This window comes from Dasypus novemcinctus, chromosome 3 (assembly GCF_030445035.2).
Source record: "Dasypus novemcinctus isolate mDasNov1 chromosome 3, mDasNov1.1.hap2, whole genome shotgun sequence".
NCBI lineage: Eukaryota > Metazoa > Chordata > Mammalia > Cingulata > Dasypodidae > Dasypus > Dasypus novemcinctus.
In genome coordinates, this window is record NC_080675.1 from 47720675 (window position 1) to 47733369 (window position 12695).

Genomic DNA, 12695 nt, shown 5'->3' on the forward strand with positions numbered 1-12695 from the left:
GCAAAAATCTGTTCACCTCCTTGCTTTCAGTCCTTCTGAATATATTCCTAGTAGCTGGATTGTGGGATAATATGACAATTCTGTATTTAGCTTCCTGAGAAACCACCAAACTATTTTCCAAAGAGGCTGAACCATTTTACACTCTCACCAACAGTAAAGGAATGTTCCAATTTATCCACATTCTCTCCAGCATTTGCAGTTTTTGGGATCAGGGGGTGGTGGTGGTGTTTATTTTTTGTTTTTTAATAATGGTCATTCTGTGAGGCATAAATGATATCTCATTGTAGCATTGATCTGCATTTCCCTAATAGCTAGTGATGTTGAGCATTTTTTCATGTGCTTTTTTTGTCATTTTTATTTCCTCTTTGGAAAAATGTCTATTCAAGTCTTCTGCCCATTTTTTAATTGGGTTGCTTGTCTTTTGGTCATTGTATTGTGTGATGTCTTTATGTAACAGAGAAATCAAACCCTGGTTGGATATGTGATTTCCAAAGATTTTCTTCCATTAAGTCAGCTGTCTTTTCGTCTTCTTAACAAAATTGTTTGAAACACAAAAGTGTTTAATTTCAACTAAGTCCCATTTATCTATTTTTTCTTTCATTGCTTGTGCTTTGGGTGTAAGGTCCAAGAAACCACCACTTACCACAAGATCTTGAAGATGTTTCCCTATATTTTCTTCTAGGAGTTTTATGATTCTAGTTTTTATATTTAGATCCATTTTGATTTAAATTTTGTGTAAGGAGTGAGATAGGGGTCCTCTTTCAGCCTTTTAGCTATGGATTTCCAGTTTTCCCAGTATCATTTGTTAATAGACTGTTGTGGTCCAGCAGGATGGGTTTGACAATCTTGTCAAAAGCCATTTCACCATAGATGTGCCTCTCTCCAAACTCTCAATTTGGTTCCATTGGTCAATCTATCATTATGCCAGTACCATGCTGTTTTTTTCACTATAGTTAAATAATATGCTTTAAAATCAGGAAATGAGAGTCCTCCAACTTAGTTCTTCCTTTTAAAGATATTTTTGGCTATTTTGATGAAATTGTCTATTAGTTCTCATAGTTTTGTTGTGGATTTTTCCGCATTTTCTAAGTATAGGATCATACAATCAGTAAATAACTAATGTCAGATGATGACATGTCCTTTCCTTATTTGGGCCCCTTTTATTTCTCTTTCTTGCCTAATTGCTCTAGACAGAAATTCTAGCACAATATTGAATAACAGTGGAGACAGTGGGCATCCTTGTCTTATTCCTGATCTCAGTGGGAAAGTTTTTAATCTTTCACCATTATGCACAATGTTAGCTGTAGGTTTTTTATATTATCATGTTGCAATAGTTTTCTTCTATTCCTTACTTTCAGAATGGTTTTATCAAGAAAGGATGTTGTATTTTGTCAAATGCCTTTTCTTCATCAGTTGAGATGATCATGTAATTTTTCTTCTTCAATTTATTAATGTGGGCGGTGGACTGGCCCAGTGGTTAGGGCGTTTGTCTACCACATGGGAGGTCTGTGGTTCAAACCCCAGGCCTCCTTGACCCGTGTGCAGCTGGCCCATGAGCAGTGCTGATGCATGCAAGGAGTGCCCTGCCACACAGCGGTGTCCCCCGCGTAGGGGAGCCCCATGCACAAGGAGTGCACCCTGTAAGGAGAGCTGCCCAGCGCAAAAGAAAGTGCAGCCTGCCCAGGAGTGGTGTCGCACACATGGAGAGCTAACACAACAAGATGATGCAACAAAAAGAAACACAGATTCCCGTGCCGCTGACAACAACAGAAGCAGACAAAGATGCAGCAAATAGACACAGAGAACAGACAACTGGATGGGGGGGAAGGGAAGAGAAATAAATAAATAAATAAATAAATCTTTTTAAAAATGTATTAATGTGGTGTATTACACTGATGGATTTTCTTGTGTTGAACCAACCTGCATATCAGGGATAAATCCCATTTGATCAAGTTGTGTAATTCTTTTATTGCACTGTTGGGTTCAGTTTGCTATTATTTTGTTGAAGATTTTTATCTGTATTCATAAGAGATATTGGTCTGTGGTTTTCTTTTCTTGTGCTATCTTCATCTGGATTTGGAATGAGAATGATGTTGGCATGTGGAATAAGTTACAGAGTGTTCCTCCCTCTTCAAATTTTCAAAGAATTTGAGCAGAATTGGAGCTAAGTCTTCTTGAAATGTTGGGTAGAATTCCCCTGTGAAGTCATCTGGTCCTGAGCTTTCCAATGTCAGCAGATTTTTAAGAATAATATATTTTTAAATTTTTATTTAAAGATACTAGATTACATAAATGTTATATTAAAATATGGGGGATTTTTAAGAGATTTTTGATTACTGATTCAATCTCTTTACTAGTAATTGATTTATTGAGGTCTCCTATTTCATCTTGAATTAATGTAGGTAGTTTGTGTTTATAAGAATTTATCCATTTCATCTAGGTTATCTAATTTATTGACATACAGTTGTTCATAGTATCCACTTATAGTCCTTTTTATTTCAGCAGTTTTAGTAGTAATGTCCCTTTTTCATTTCTGATTTTCATTATTTGTATCTTCTCTCTTCTTTCCTTTGTCAGTTTAGTTAAAGGTTTGTTGATTTTATTGATCTTTTCAAAGAATCAACTTTTAGTTTTGTCGATTTTCTTTTTTTTTTCTTCCTGTTTCACTTGTCTCTGTTCTAATCTTTTTTATTTCCTTCCTTCTCACTTTGGGTTTAGTTTACACTTCTTTTTCTAGTTCTTCCAGTTTTGAGGTTAGGTCTCTGTTTTGAAGACATATGGTCCATCTTAGAATGATCCATGTGTGCTAGAGAAGAATGTATATTCTGTTTTGTTGCATGAAGTGTTATATATATGTCTGATAGGTCGTGTGTTTTTAATTGCCCTAGATATTTGAACCTGCCCTACAACAGTCAGGAGGACTCTACATAGTCTAAACATCTATTTCTCTCTCCATATTCATAACTGTACAAATAACCATATCTATATCTGGTCTATATTCATATATATACATGTATTTTTATAGCTCTCTGTATGTGTATACATAAGCATATCTTTACTATTTCTATCTCAATCTTTATATCATATCTATATATCTTCATCTATCTAATGTGTTAGGGGGGATCACAACCAAAATTTTATCAACAAGCTAGGTCTAAATTTGGAATAAGAAGAATTCACACTTTATTATTCATTTAGTACAAGTATAATTAGGTATTGTAAATGGCATATTTCCCACAATAGGCTTCTCATAGTTCTCTGTAAAGAATTGGTGAAAACCTTAAATGCAATATCTAGTCTGAGTCTGGTAGTGTCTATTTTCCTCTCCCCTTAAACAAATTATACAAATCCTCTCAGAGTACCCCAAATTGTATTTGATCCACATAAATCTGCTCAGGTATTTCATCTGGGTCTTTGCAAGGAGTTCTTAATTGATCCACCAACAAGAAATTTACATTGTTTTCATACCTTTAATCAAACATAATGCTAAGGAAGTTTCAGGTCCATCTGAGATGGTCTCTGCAAAATGCCTGACAATGATTATTATCCTGTGGGAATGATTACTCTGCAAGGACCTTATTGGAGCTCTGTGTATTTCTCTTCAGGCTTATCTGAACTCTTTGAGTTCTCTGGAAAGCTACCTTTTTGTCCTACCCTTCAGTTTTCTGCAACTGCATTTTCTCCTGTAATTGGCAGAGAAGGGATGCTTCTTTGGACCTGGGATGCAATAACTTCCTGATTATAATTAGTTGAGAAGAGTGTTCCTCTGTAATTTGAAGGTGGGACTACATATGCCATGATACCACCTGTACAATGCCATTGGCCATCCCTGTTATAGTTTTCTGTGTTGTTCAAGCAAATATCACGCAATAGGTTGGCTTAAATAATGGGAGTTTATTTACTCACCATTTTGAGTCTAAAAGAAAATCCAAATCAAGGCATCATCAAGTTGATGCTTTCTTCCCAGAGACTTGCATTCTGAGTTTGGATGCTGATGACCCTTTGTCATTGGCTCCTCTGTCACATGGTAATCTACATAAGGTCCTCTCCTGGCCTTGTCTTCATGTGTTCCAGTGAATTTCAACTTATGGCTACTCCCTGGGGCTTTCTTTCTTATTATGTATATGAATCTCATTCCTTATGAAGGACTCCAGTAATAGGATTTGGACCCATACAGATTCAAGTGAGCCACACCTTCATGAAATAACTCAAAAAAAGTCCTAATTACAATGAATTCACAGGAATGGATTAAGCTTACAAACATGTTTTTCTGGGTACAGACAGCTCCACACCACCACAATTCCCCTTCTATTCCATGACTGTTTCAGCTCAGGACTATTTCTAGTGACTCACTGATATGTGGAATTCCTCCAGAGGAAAGTGTTGGATGGTGTTATTATGTCCCCAACTCCTTTTCTGGCAGGAAAAATAGTTTATACTTGAGTTCAAAGAACATTTCTGAGATATTGTGTTAGTTGCTGGCTAGTTTGGGTATTAAAAAGCATTGTCCCTTTCTTTGAGGGCCTTAGAGATGCTGAAAATAATCTGTTTAATATGGTATTGAGCATGTTCTTTTCTTTAATCTCTCTTTATCCTAATATTCTGTGTTACCACAGACCCAGGTTCCTCTGTCCTTTGTGATCACTATTTCTCCCCACTGCAGGTTCCTCTCTTTTCGTCAGCTCCTGAAGGGTTGGTCTGCTCCCACATTTTATGTTTTGATCTCTTCTCTTTTGATTGCACTCTCCCAGGGCGATCCATAGGAAAACCTCTAACTAAAATATCTCTCTTGTATTAGAAATCCATGTAGGTGGTGGACTTGGCCCAGTGGTTAGGGCGTCCATCTACCACATGGGAGGTCCATGGTTCAAACCCCGGGCCTCCTTGACTGTGTGGAGCTGGCCCTTGTGTAGTGTTGATGCGTGCAAGGAGTGCTCTGCCACACAGGGGTGTCCCCCGCGTAGGGGAGCCCCACGTGCAAGCAGTGTGCCCCGTAAGGATAGCTGCCCAACGCGAAAGAAAGTTCAGCCTGCCCAGGAATGGTGTTGCACACACGGAGAGCTGACACAAGATGATGCAACAAAAAGAAACACAGATTTCCATGCCACTGACAACAACAGAAGTGGACAAAGAAGAAGATGCAGCAAATAGACACAGAGAACAGACAACTGGGGTGGGGGGTGGGGGAGGAAGGGGAGAGAAATAAATAAATAAATAAATCTTTAAAAAAAGAGGAATCCATGTATTTCTGAGTTTATTTGATATTTTTTGTTTTATTACTAAATCTCTTCTTCTCTCAGCACCCCATAACTCCACCAAAGCCTGGGTTTTAGCCTGGCAACCTCCTCTACACCTTCCCCCACTCTACATGCAGCTAAGGAAAAAGGCCTGTCTATTCTTTCTTTTCTATATTTCTCAAATCCTTCTCCCATTTTCCATCAACACTTCAGTTATCATTAACTTGGTCCTTTCTTCTCTTCCCTTGGGTATTCCCCAAATTTATCTGGTCTTCTTGCCTCATCTCATCTTCTTCAAACCATTCTTCACCAGAATCACCTCCATAAGATGCTCCATAAACCATAAAGCACAAAAAAAATATAATATTCCTCTGATTAAAAGCCTTCAATGATGATTCCCTCTTGCCTTTATGATAAAGTCATGTTCCAACAGACAAACTCTTCAAATTTTGTCTCTGTCTACTTCTCCATTTTCATTTCATGATTCTGCTTCTCCCCGCTCACGAGATTCCTCCTCTGTCATGCACACACATTCACCCATTTCCAAATCATATTCAATCATTTCCATGTATAGTCTTATCCCTGGGAATCCCTACTCTAACTTTCTTAAGAGAACACATCCTCATCTTCTATGACACAGTTCACCCATCATTTTTTACATGATGCTTTTCTTCTTGTTTGGCTAAATTTGATGTGTCACACCAAATTTATTTGTACTTTCATTATCTCTTGTATCTTATTTCATAAAACATTACCATTAGTGCATATGTCTCTTTCTACTATATTTTTTTTCAATCAATTTTATTGATACATATTAATAAAGCATACAGTCCATCCAAAGTGTACAATCCCTTCAAGGACATTCTTTTTCTTTTTCTTTTTTTCCCTCTACCCTTCCCCTCCCTCCCCCACCCCCCACCCCAGTTGTCTGCTCTCTGTGTCCACTCGCTGTGTGTTCTTCTGTGACCACTTCTATCCTTATCAGCAGTACCCAGATCTGTGTTTCTTTCTTTTTTTTTTTTTTTTCAGGGGGTCTGCAAGTAGAGACTCATCAGACAACTTTATTGTTTACAAGGGGCTCTATATATACCCCAGTCCAAGTGATAACAAGCAGCAACATGCAGTTAACTATCAGTATTACTCATAGTCTAAGGAATTCAAAAAATCTTATCTCAGGGTACAAAGTCTAAGTGTTCTATTTACTACAAAAGGCATGTGCTCCTCTTTTCTTTCAGCCTTTAACAGCTTCATCCTATTTGCCAGGAACTCTTTTTTTCCCCATAATAATATTATTTTTGTCTTTATTTTTTTAATATTACATTAAAAAAATATGAGGTCCCCATATACCCCCCACCCCCCTTACCCCACTCCTCCCCCCATAGCAACAATCTCCTCCATCATCATGAGACATTCATTGCATTTGGTGAATACATCTCTGAGCACCGCTGCACCTCATGGTCAGTGGTCCACATCATAGCCCACACTCTCCCACGTTCCACCCAGTGGGCCATGGGAAGACAAACAATGTTTGGTAGCTGTACCTGCAGCATCACCCAGGACAACTCCAAGTCCCGAAAATGCCTCTATATCTCATCTCTTCCTCCTATTCCCCACACCCAGCAGCCATCATGGCCACTTTCTCCACACCAATGCCACATTTTCTTCAATTACTAACCATTATAGTTCATGAATGAAATATCAGTAAGTCCACTCTAATCCATATTCTATTCCTCCATCCTGTGGACCTTGGAATGATTGTGTCCACTCTACATCTATGTCAAGAGGGGGCTTAGATTCCACATGGATGCTGGATGCAATCCTCCTGTTTACAGTTGTAGGCACTCTTGGCTTCATGGTATGGTGGTTGACCTTCTTCAACTCCATGTTAGCTGAGTGGGGTAAGTCCAATAAATCAGAGTGTAGGAGCTGAAGATTGTTGAGGCTCAGGGCCTGGCTATCATATGGTCAGTCCAGAGATTCAGATCCCCTGGGTATATATTAAACCCCAGCACCAACCACAGTTCTGGTAAAAGTAACAGGAGAGGCTTGTGAACAAAGATCACATCTGAGTCCAGCTCCATCACAAAAGTGCCACGTCAACTGACATGGCACTGAACTCCATCTGCCATGACCATAGAACCTGTGGGTCTCTGTAGCCCTCAGAAGAACCAATACCCGGGGTTGTATCTACTTTATCTGTCTCTGGGACTCTGCTCAGGTGTGCATAAGGGCAACCCCTCTGATAACCTCCTGGCTCTTTTTGGAGACTCATGGCCATATAAACTCATTTGTCCTTTCCATTTCCCCCTTGATTCAGGTCAAAAAGCATTTTTAACTCCTGGTATTATATGTAGACTGAGATAGTCTGCTTGTCCGCATTGACCCTTTAATTCAAGGTCATTTTCTAGTCACATCATCAGCTGGTACTTGGTAGTAATCCCTTGGTGCCAGGGAGGCTCATCCCTGGGAGTCATGTCCCATGCTGGGGAGAAAGCAACACATTTACATGCTGAGTTTGACTTAGAGACTGGCCGGATTTGAGCAACACGGAGGCTCTCAGGAGGTACCTCTTAGGCACCCTGCAGCTGTAGGCTTTGTTCTTATTTCAGGTGCACAGGCTCACAAGCATAGTCATTAGTATCAAGGGCTCATTGTTGGACCTTGGTTCTTTTTTGGTCTTTGCCATTGCACTTGGGGGATTGTTGCTGTTCCTTTAGGGACTGTGATAGAGCTTCCCTGGCTAGGAACTCAGCACTCCCTCAGTTGTTGTTTTTCATTGTAGCCACTATGAAAATATCCACACATTTTTATGTACCCTGGATATATGCCCTTTAGAACTCCTTGTCAACCATGTGTCCCCTGTCAATAACATCCCACACCAGTATTCCTCCGCTGCCATTGCTTGAACTTCTCTGTGATCCAAAATTTCCTGAAAAGTGAAGCCCAATATATTGCCAGTTTCCATTAATAGTAAAATGGAATATAGCAATGAGTTTAAATGTTAGATATAGAATACATATTAATTTGGAAAAATTATGGTAAAAATAAATTGGAGTATCAAAAAATTTAAAAATGCAAAAGCTTTGTTTTTGATGTTTTGCCTTCTATCACTGCAATAAGTGTTGCCCTATATGCAAATTGGCAAGGCAACTACTTCTGTCTTTTCCTCAGTGTTGACAGGATAAGCATAGTTCCCCATACCTACCAGACTACTTCCTCTGGAAAATACTAAATATTTTTTTGAATGACAAGATGGAAGAGTGATGGCAAGTTTTACATTTCTTTAATGTTATACAGTTATATATTTATAAACTTTTTCTTTGTAAGCAAATGTATCTGATGCAATGAGAAATCTCTACTAGTTTATATGCCTTTAAACTACTAGCATTTTGGTATGTGTTTGGTAAATTATACTCCCTTATAAGTGAGGCTCATGCTAAAAATTTATCATTTCAAGTCAACAAACTCTGAAGGAACCGTAATTCACACCTCAGGTTGACTGCCCAGCACCTGACCCGCTTCTTATGTTTCCATTGTATGCAGTAGGAGCCACATCCTTCCAAGGATCCAGCAAGCTCAGCTCATTCAGGTTCAGACTTTTCTTATGCCTACTATTATCCAGTTCACAGGCATGAGCTCTAGGCTGGGCCAAGAAGATCTCTGCAGGGGTAGAGGAAGCACTATCCTCACACAATAAATCCTGTGTCATGAAGTCAGCTGTGGTCCTGGATCCTGCTGACATTTCCTTGTTCTTGCTCATTTTCTAAGCCTCATTCTCTAGCCTTCTGAGTTGCCTGAGTTACCTCATTTTCTATAGAAATTCCTGCTAGCTTCAATTGACCAGGATCAGTTTCTGTTGCTTTCAGCAAAGAACTTCAATTAATAAAACTAATGAAGTTAACTTATGAAAAAAATTTAAGTGGAAGATTATGTGCCAGTATGTCTGTAACTTAAAAATGGATGTATTTAATTCACTAAATACACTGGGATTAGCTATCCCAAGTAAATGAATACAGAAGCAAAGTGTTCCTCTAACACTACACCAGGGAGCAGACTCTATGGGTAAATGACATAAGTAATTTATGGACAATAACCATTTCTCTGCCTTCAGATATTTTTTTTTATCTCTTTTGCATGCCTTTCCCCAGGTGCCTTCTGAAAGGGGAATAGTAGGCGGCTAATGAAGGTGTTCTCAGTGGTATTGTGCGCAGCCTTGAGAATAAGGAATGGAGCAATTGCCAGCAATCATAACCAGATGTTGCAAAGCTCTGTAAACCTTAATGGTTGTTGTTTCAATACAGTTTTTTTTTTAAGGAGGAAAAAAATAAATAATACTAAAATAAATTATCTATGGGAAGCATTTACTGGCCACTTCTCATAAGAAAATCACTGTAGAGTGACTTAATTGTACTCTTTGGATATAGTTTGGAAGTTGAAAAGCTGAAGAATGGTACATTGAACGTCTGGCTTTTGTGAGAAGTTCTGCCAATTATCTTTGGGACATCTATAGAGCCTTTGCTACTGAAAACTATGCATGCTGTTGGGGCTTAAGCAACTTAAAATGTGAAAGGAAGATTACATCTTATCAGTTAATATTATGTAGTACTAAGTAGAACAGATGTGGGGTCTCAAGATTTGAATGTGTCAAAACTACGTATGTTTTCCTTGCTCTTAAAGTGGGCCTCTGCCCCTCTCAGTTGATAGGTGTAGAGGACAGCACCATCCCAGGGTCCTCAGGATGAAGGAATAAAATATGGGTTAGAATGGACTTACTGTATTCTACTACAGAATTATTGTGACTCTAGCAACGGACTAAATTATATCATTGATATGGAGACAGAGGCCATGGGAGTTGCTGAAGGCAGGGAAAGGGAAAAGAAGGTGTGATATGGGGACATTTTTGGGACTTGGAGTTGCCCTGAATGATATTGCCAGGACAGATGCAGGTCATTATATATCCAGGCCATAACCCCACTGAATGGCCGGGGAGAGAGTGTAAACTACAATGTAAACTATAATCCATGTGGTGCAGCAGTGCTCCAAAATGTATTTATCAAATGCTGTGAATATAACACACTAAAAAAAATAATAAAATAAAAAGTGGGCCTCTGTTGGCAACAAGAATAGTGAGTAATCTGTGCATTGAAACCATCCAGATATTTTCCTCTTACTCAGACACTAGATTCACAGACAACAAGGCTGTCAATTAACTAGTAGGTACTGGCCTCTGAGGCTTGGTTTAAAAGCTAAACCTTATAATCTGCCAATGATCCTCAAGGATGACCCTTGGGTGACACGTATCAGGACACTTGGGGTGCTTATTACAAGTGTAGATTCCTTCTTCCAGCCTTTCCCAATAGAGGTGTGGGTTGCAGTACCTGGTGTGTGTGGTACAATAGGGCATGGCAATCTGCAAAAAAATCTTTTAAAAGAAGAGCACACAGCGAATAGACACAGAGAGCAGACAACTGGGGGCAGGGAATGGGGGGGTGGAGAGAGATAGAGATAGTGAGAGAGAGAGAGATAGAAGAGAGAGAGAGAGAGAGAGAGAGAGAGAGAGAGAGAGAGAGAGAGAGAGAGAAGTTAGCTAAGATTTGAACAGACAAACCAGGAGAGATTCTAGATGAAGGGTGCAGCATAAGAAATGGGCAGAGCCTGAACTAGGACATCTAGAGGTCTTAAGCTGGAGGTGGGAAGGAGAGGGCTGAGTTTAGAAGCACTAAAAGGAATTGACTAGTAAACATGTGTGGGTGTGTGGGAAAGGGGAGGTTGATTCCACTTTCAAGTCCAGACGACATTGAGAAATCCTTATAGTTTGAGTATATTTTAAGGTTCATCCTTCAGAAAATATTAGAATTATTTTATCTGAAGCCCTGGCCATGTATAGTGTGGCACCCTTATCTTGTCTTAGGGGTCCCATGCATTAGTGAAAATGCAGCTACTATTTTCTATCTATTAATTATTTGCAAAAGCACCCATGTGGTGGTTTTCTTATTACTGGAATTGTTCAAGTAAAGTTTTCAGGAAATGGAGAAAGGGCATTTGAAAAATGAAGCCTGCTTTTCCTTTGAAATGTGAAGCATGGCTTTCTTGGTGAGACTAGAAACCAAAGGTCTTAATTTGATTTCTTTCTACCACAGATATGGAACATAATGATTTTTGTTGTTCTTGCTTTAGTGAAGGAGAAAAATGGCCCATAATCAAGAAACTATAGGAAGAAAATGCAACAGGGTCATTATAGTTATTTTACAAATAAAGGATAAAAGAAGACATTATATTTGAGAGGATTCTTCCATATCCAGGGGACATTTACTCATTAAAGTGGTGGTGTAGTCTGTTTATTTTTTCAATTTTTTGTCTTTATTTATTTTTTTAATGTTACATTCAAAAAATATGAGGTCCCAATATACCCCTCACCCCCCTCACCCCACTCCTACCCCCGTAAGAACAACCTCCTCCATCATCATGAGACATTCACTGCATTTGGTTAATTCAATACTAAGATTTAGGAAGAAAGTCTAAAACCTTTGTTATTTAAATTGTAATTCTTTTCTCCATCAGTTCATTTGCCATTTCATATATTTTCAAGATTTGGATTTTTAAAAAATCGTCTACAAACATATTCTCTATTTACATTTGACTTACTTTTTTGATCCCTGAGACAATTTTCATATCTATTTGGATTCGGCAACATTTCTTCCAGGATTAGGTTTCTTTCTTGAAACATTTTAATGAACCAATCACACAAGGATATCCTTGTGAGAGTAGTATAAATCCTCCATGTCATTCACCTGGCTTAACTTTTCAGTTTACACACACCTTTTGGACACCGTTTAGCAGCTCGATTGTCTATTTCTTCAGCTCTTCGTAAAGAAATTTTACCCAAGAATGAAGAATAGATTGCTACTAAAATATGCCTATTTTTAGGTCCAAAATTTCAAAGAAACAGAAAATTTGATTTTATGTCACCATCAGAAAGTTAACCATGCCCCACAAACTGAGTACCAGCATGTTTTTAGGAAACAACATAGCAAATAATCTACACAGAATACAGACACCTGTAAACTTAGAGGCTTTCAACAGCCACAAAAACAAACTAAGCAGTCTTTTAGTAATATTTCTAATTCTTACTGTAATTCAAGTGAATTCTTTTTTATCCAAAGGGTAAATAAATGAATCAAATAATTAAACAGTGATGTAATCGTTTAAACTGCTTTGACAAGTTTGGGATTGTCAAAATAGTTTTTTAAAAAATTATTTTAAAATGATTTAGCCTTTATAACACAAACATTAGGTAAGGCAGCCAGGGTAAGATATTTAATTTTGACGTATTTAGAAATTGACCCTTACAAGTAGTGAATGGTTAGGCTTGGTTTGACAGGCAGTAAGGGGGAAAACCACAACTGAAATCAGGATGGTCTTGTGACTTCCACTGGTGGTGTGTCAAAATGTAAATGA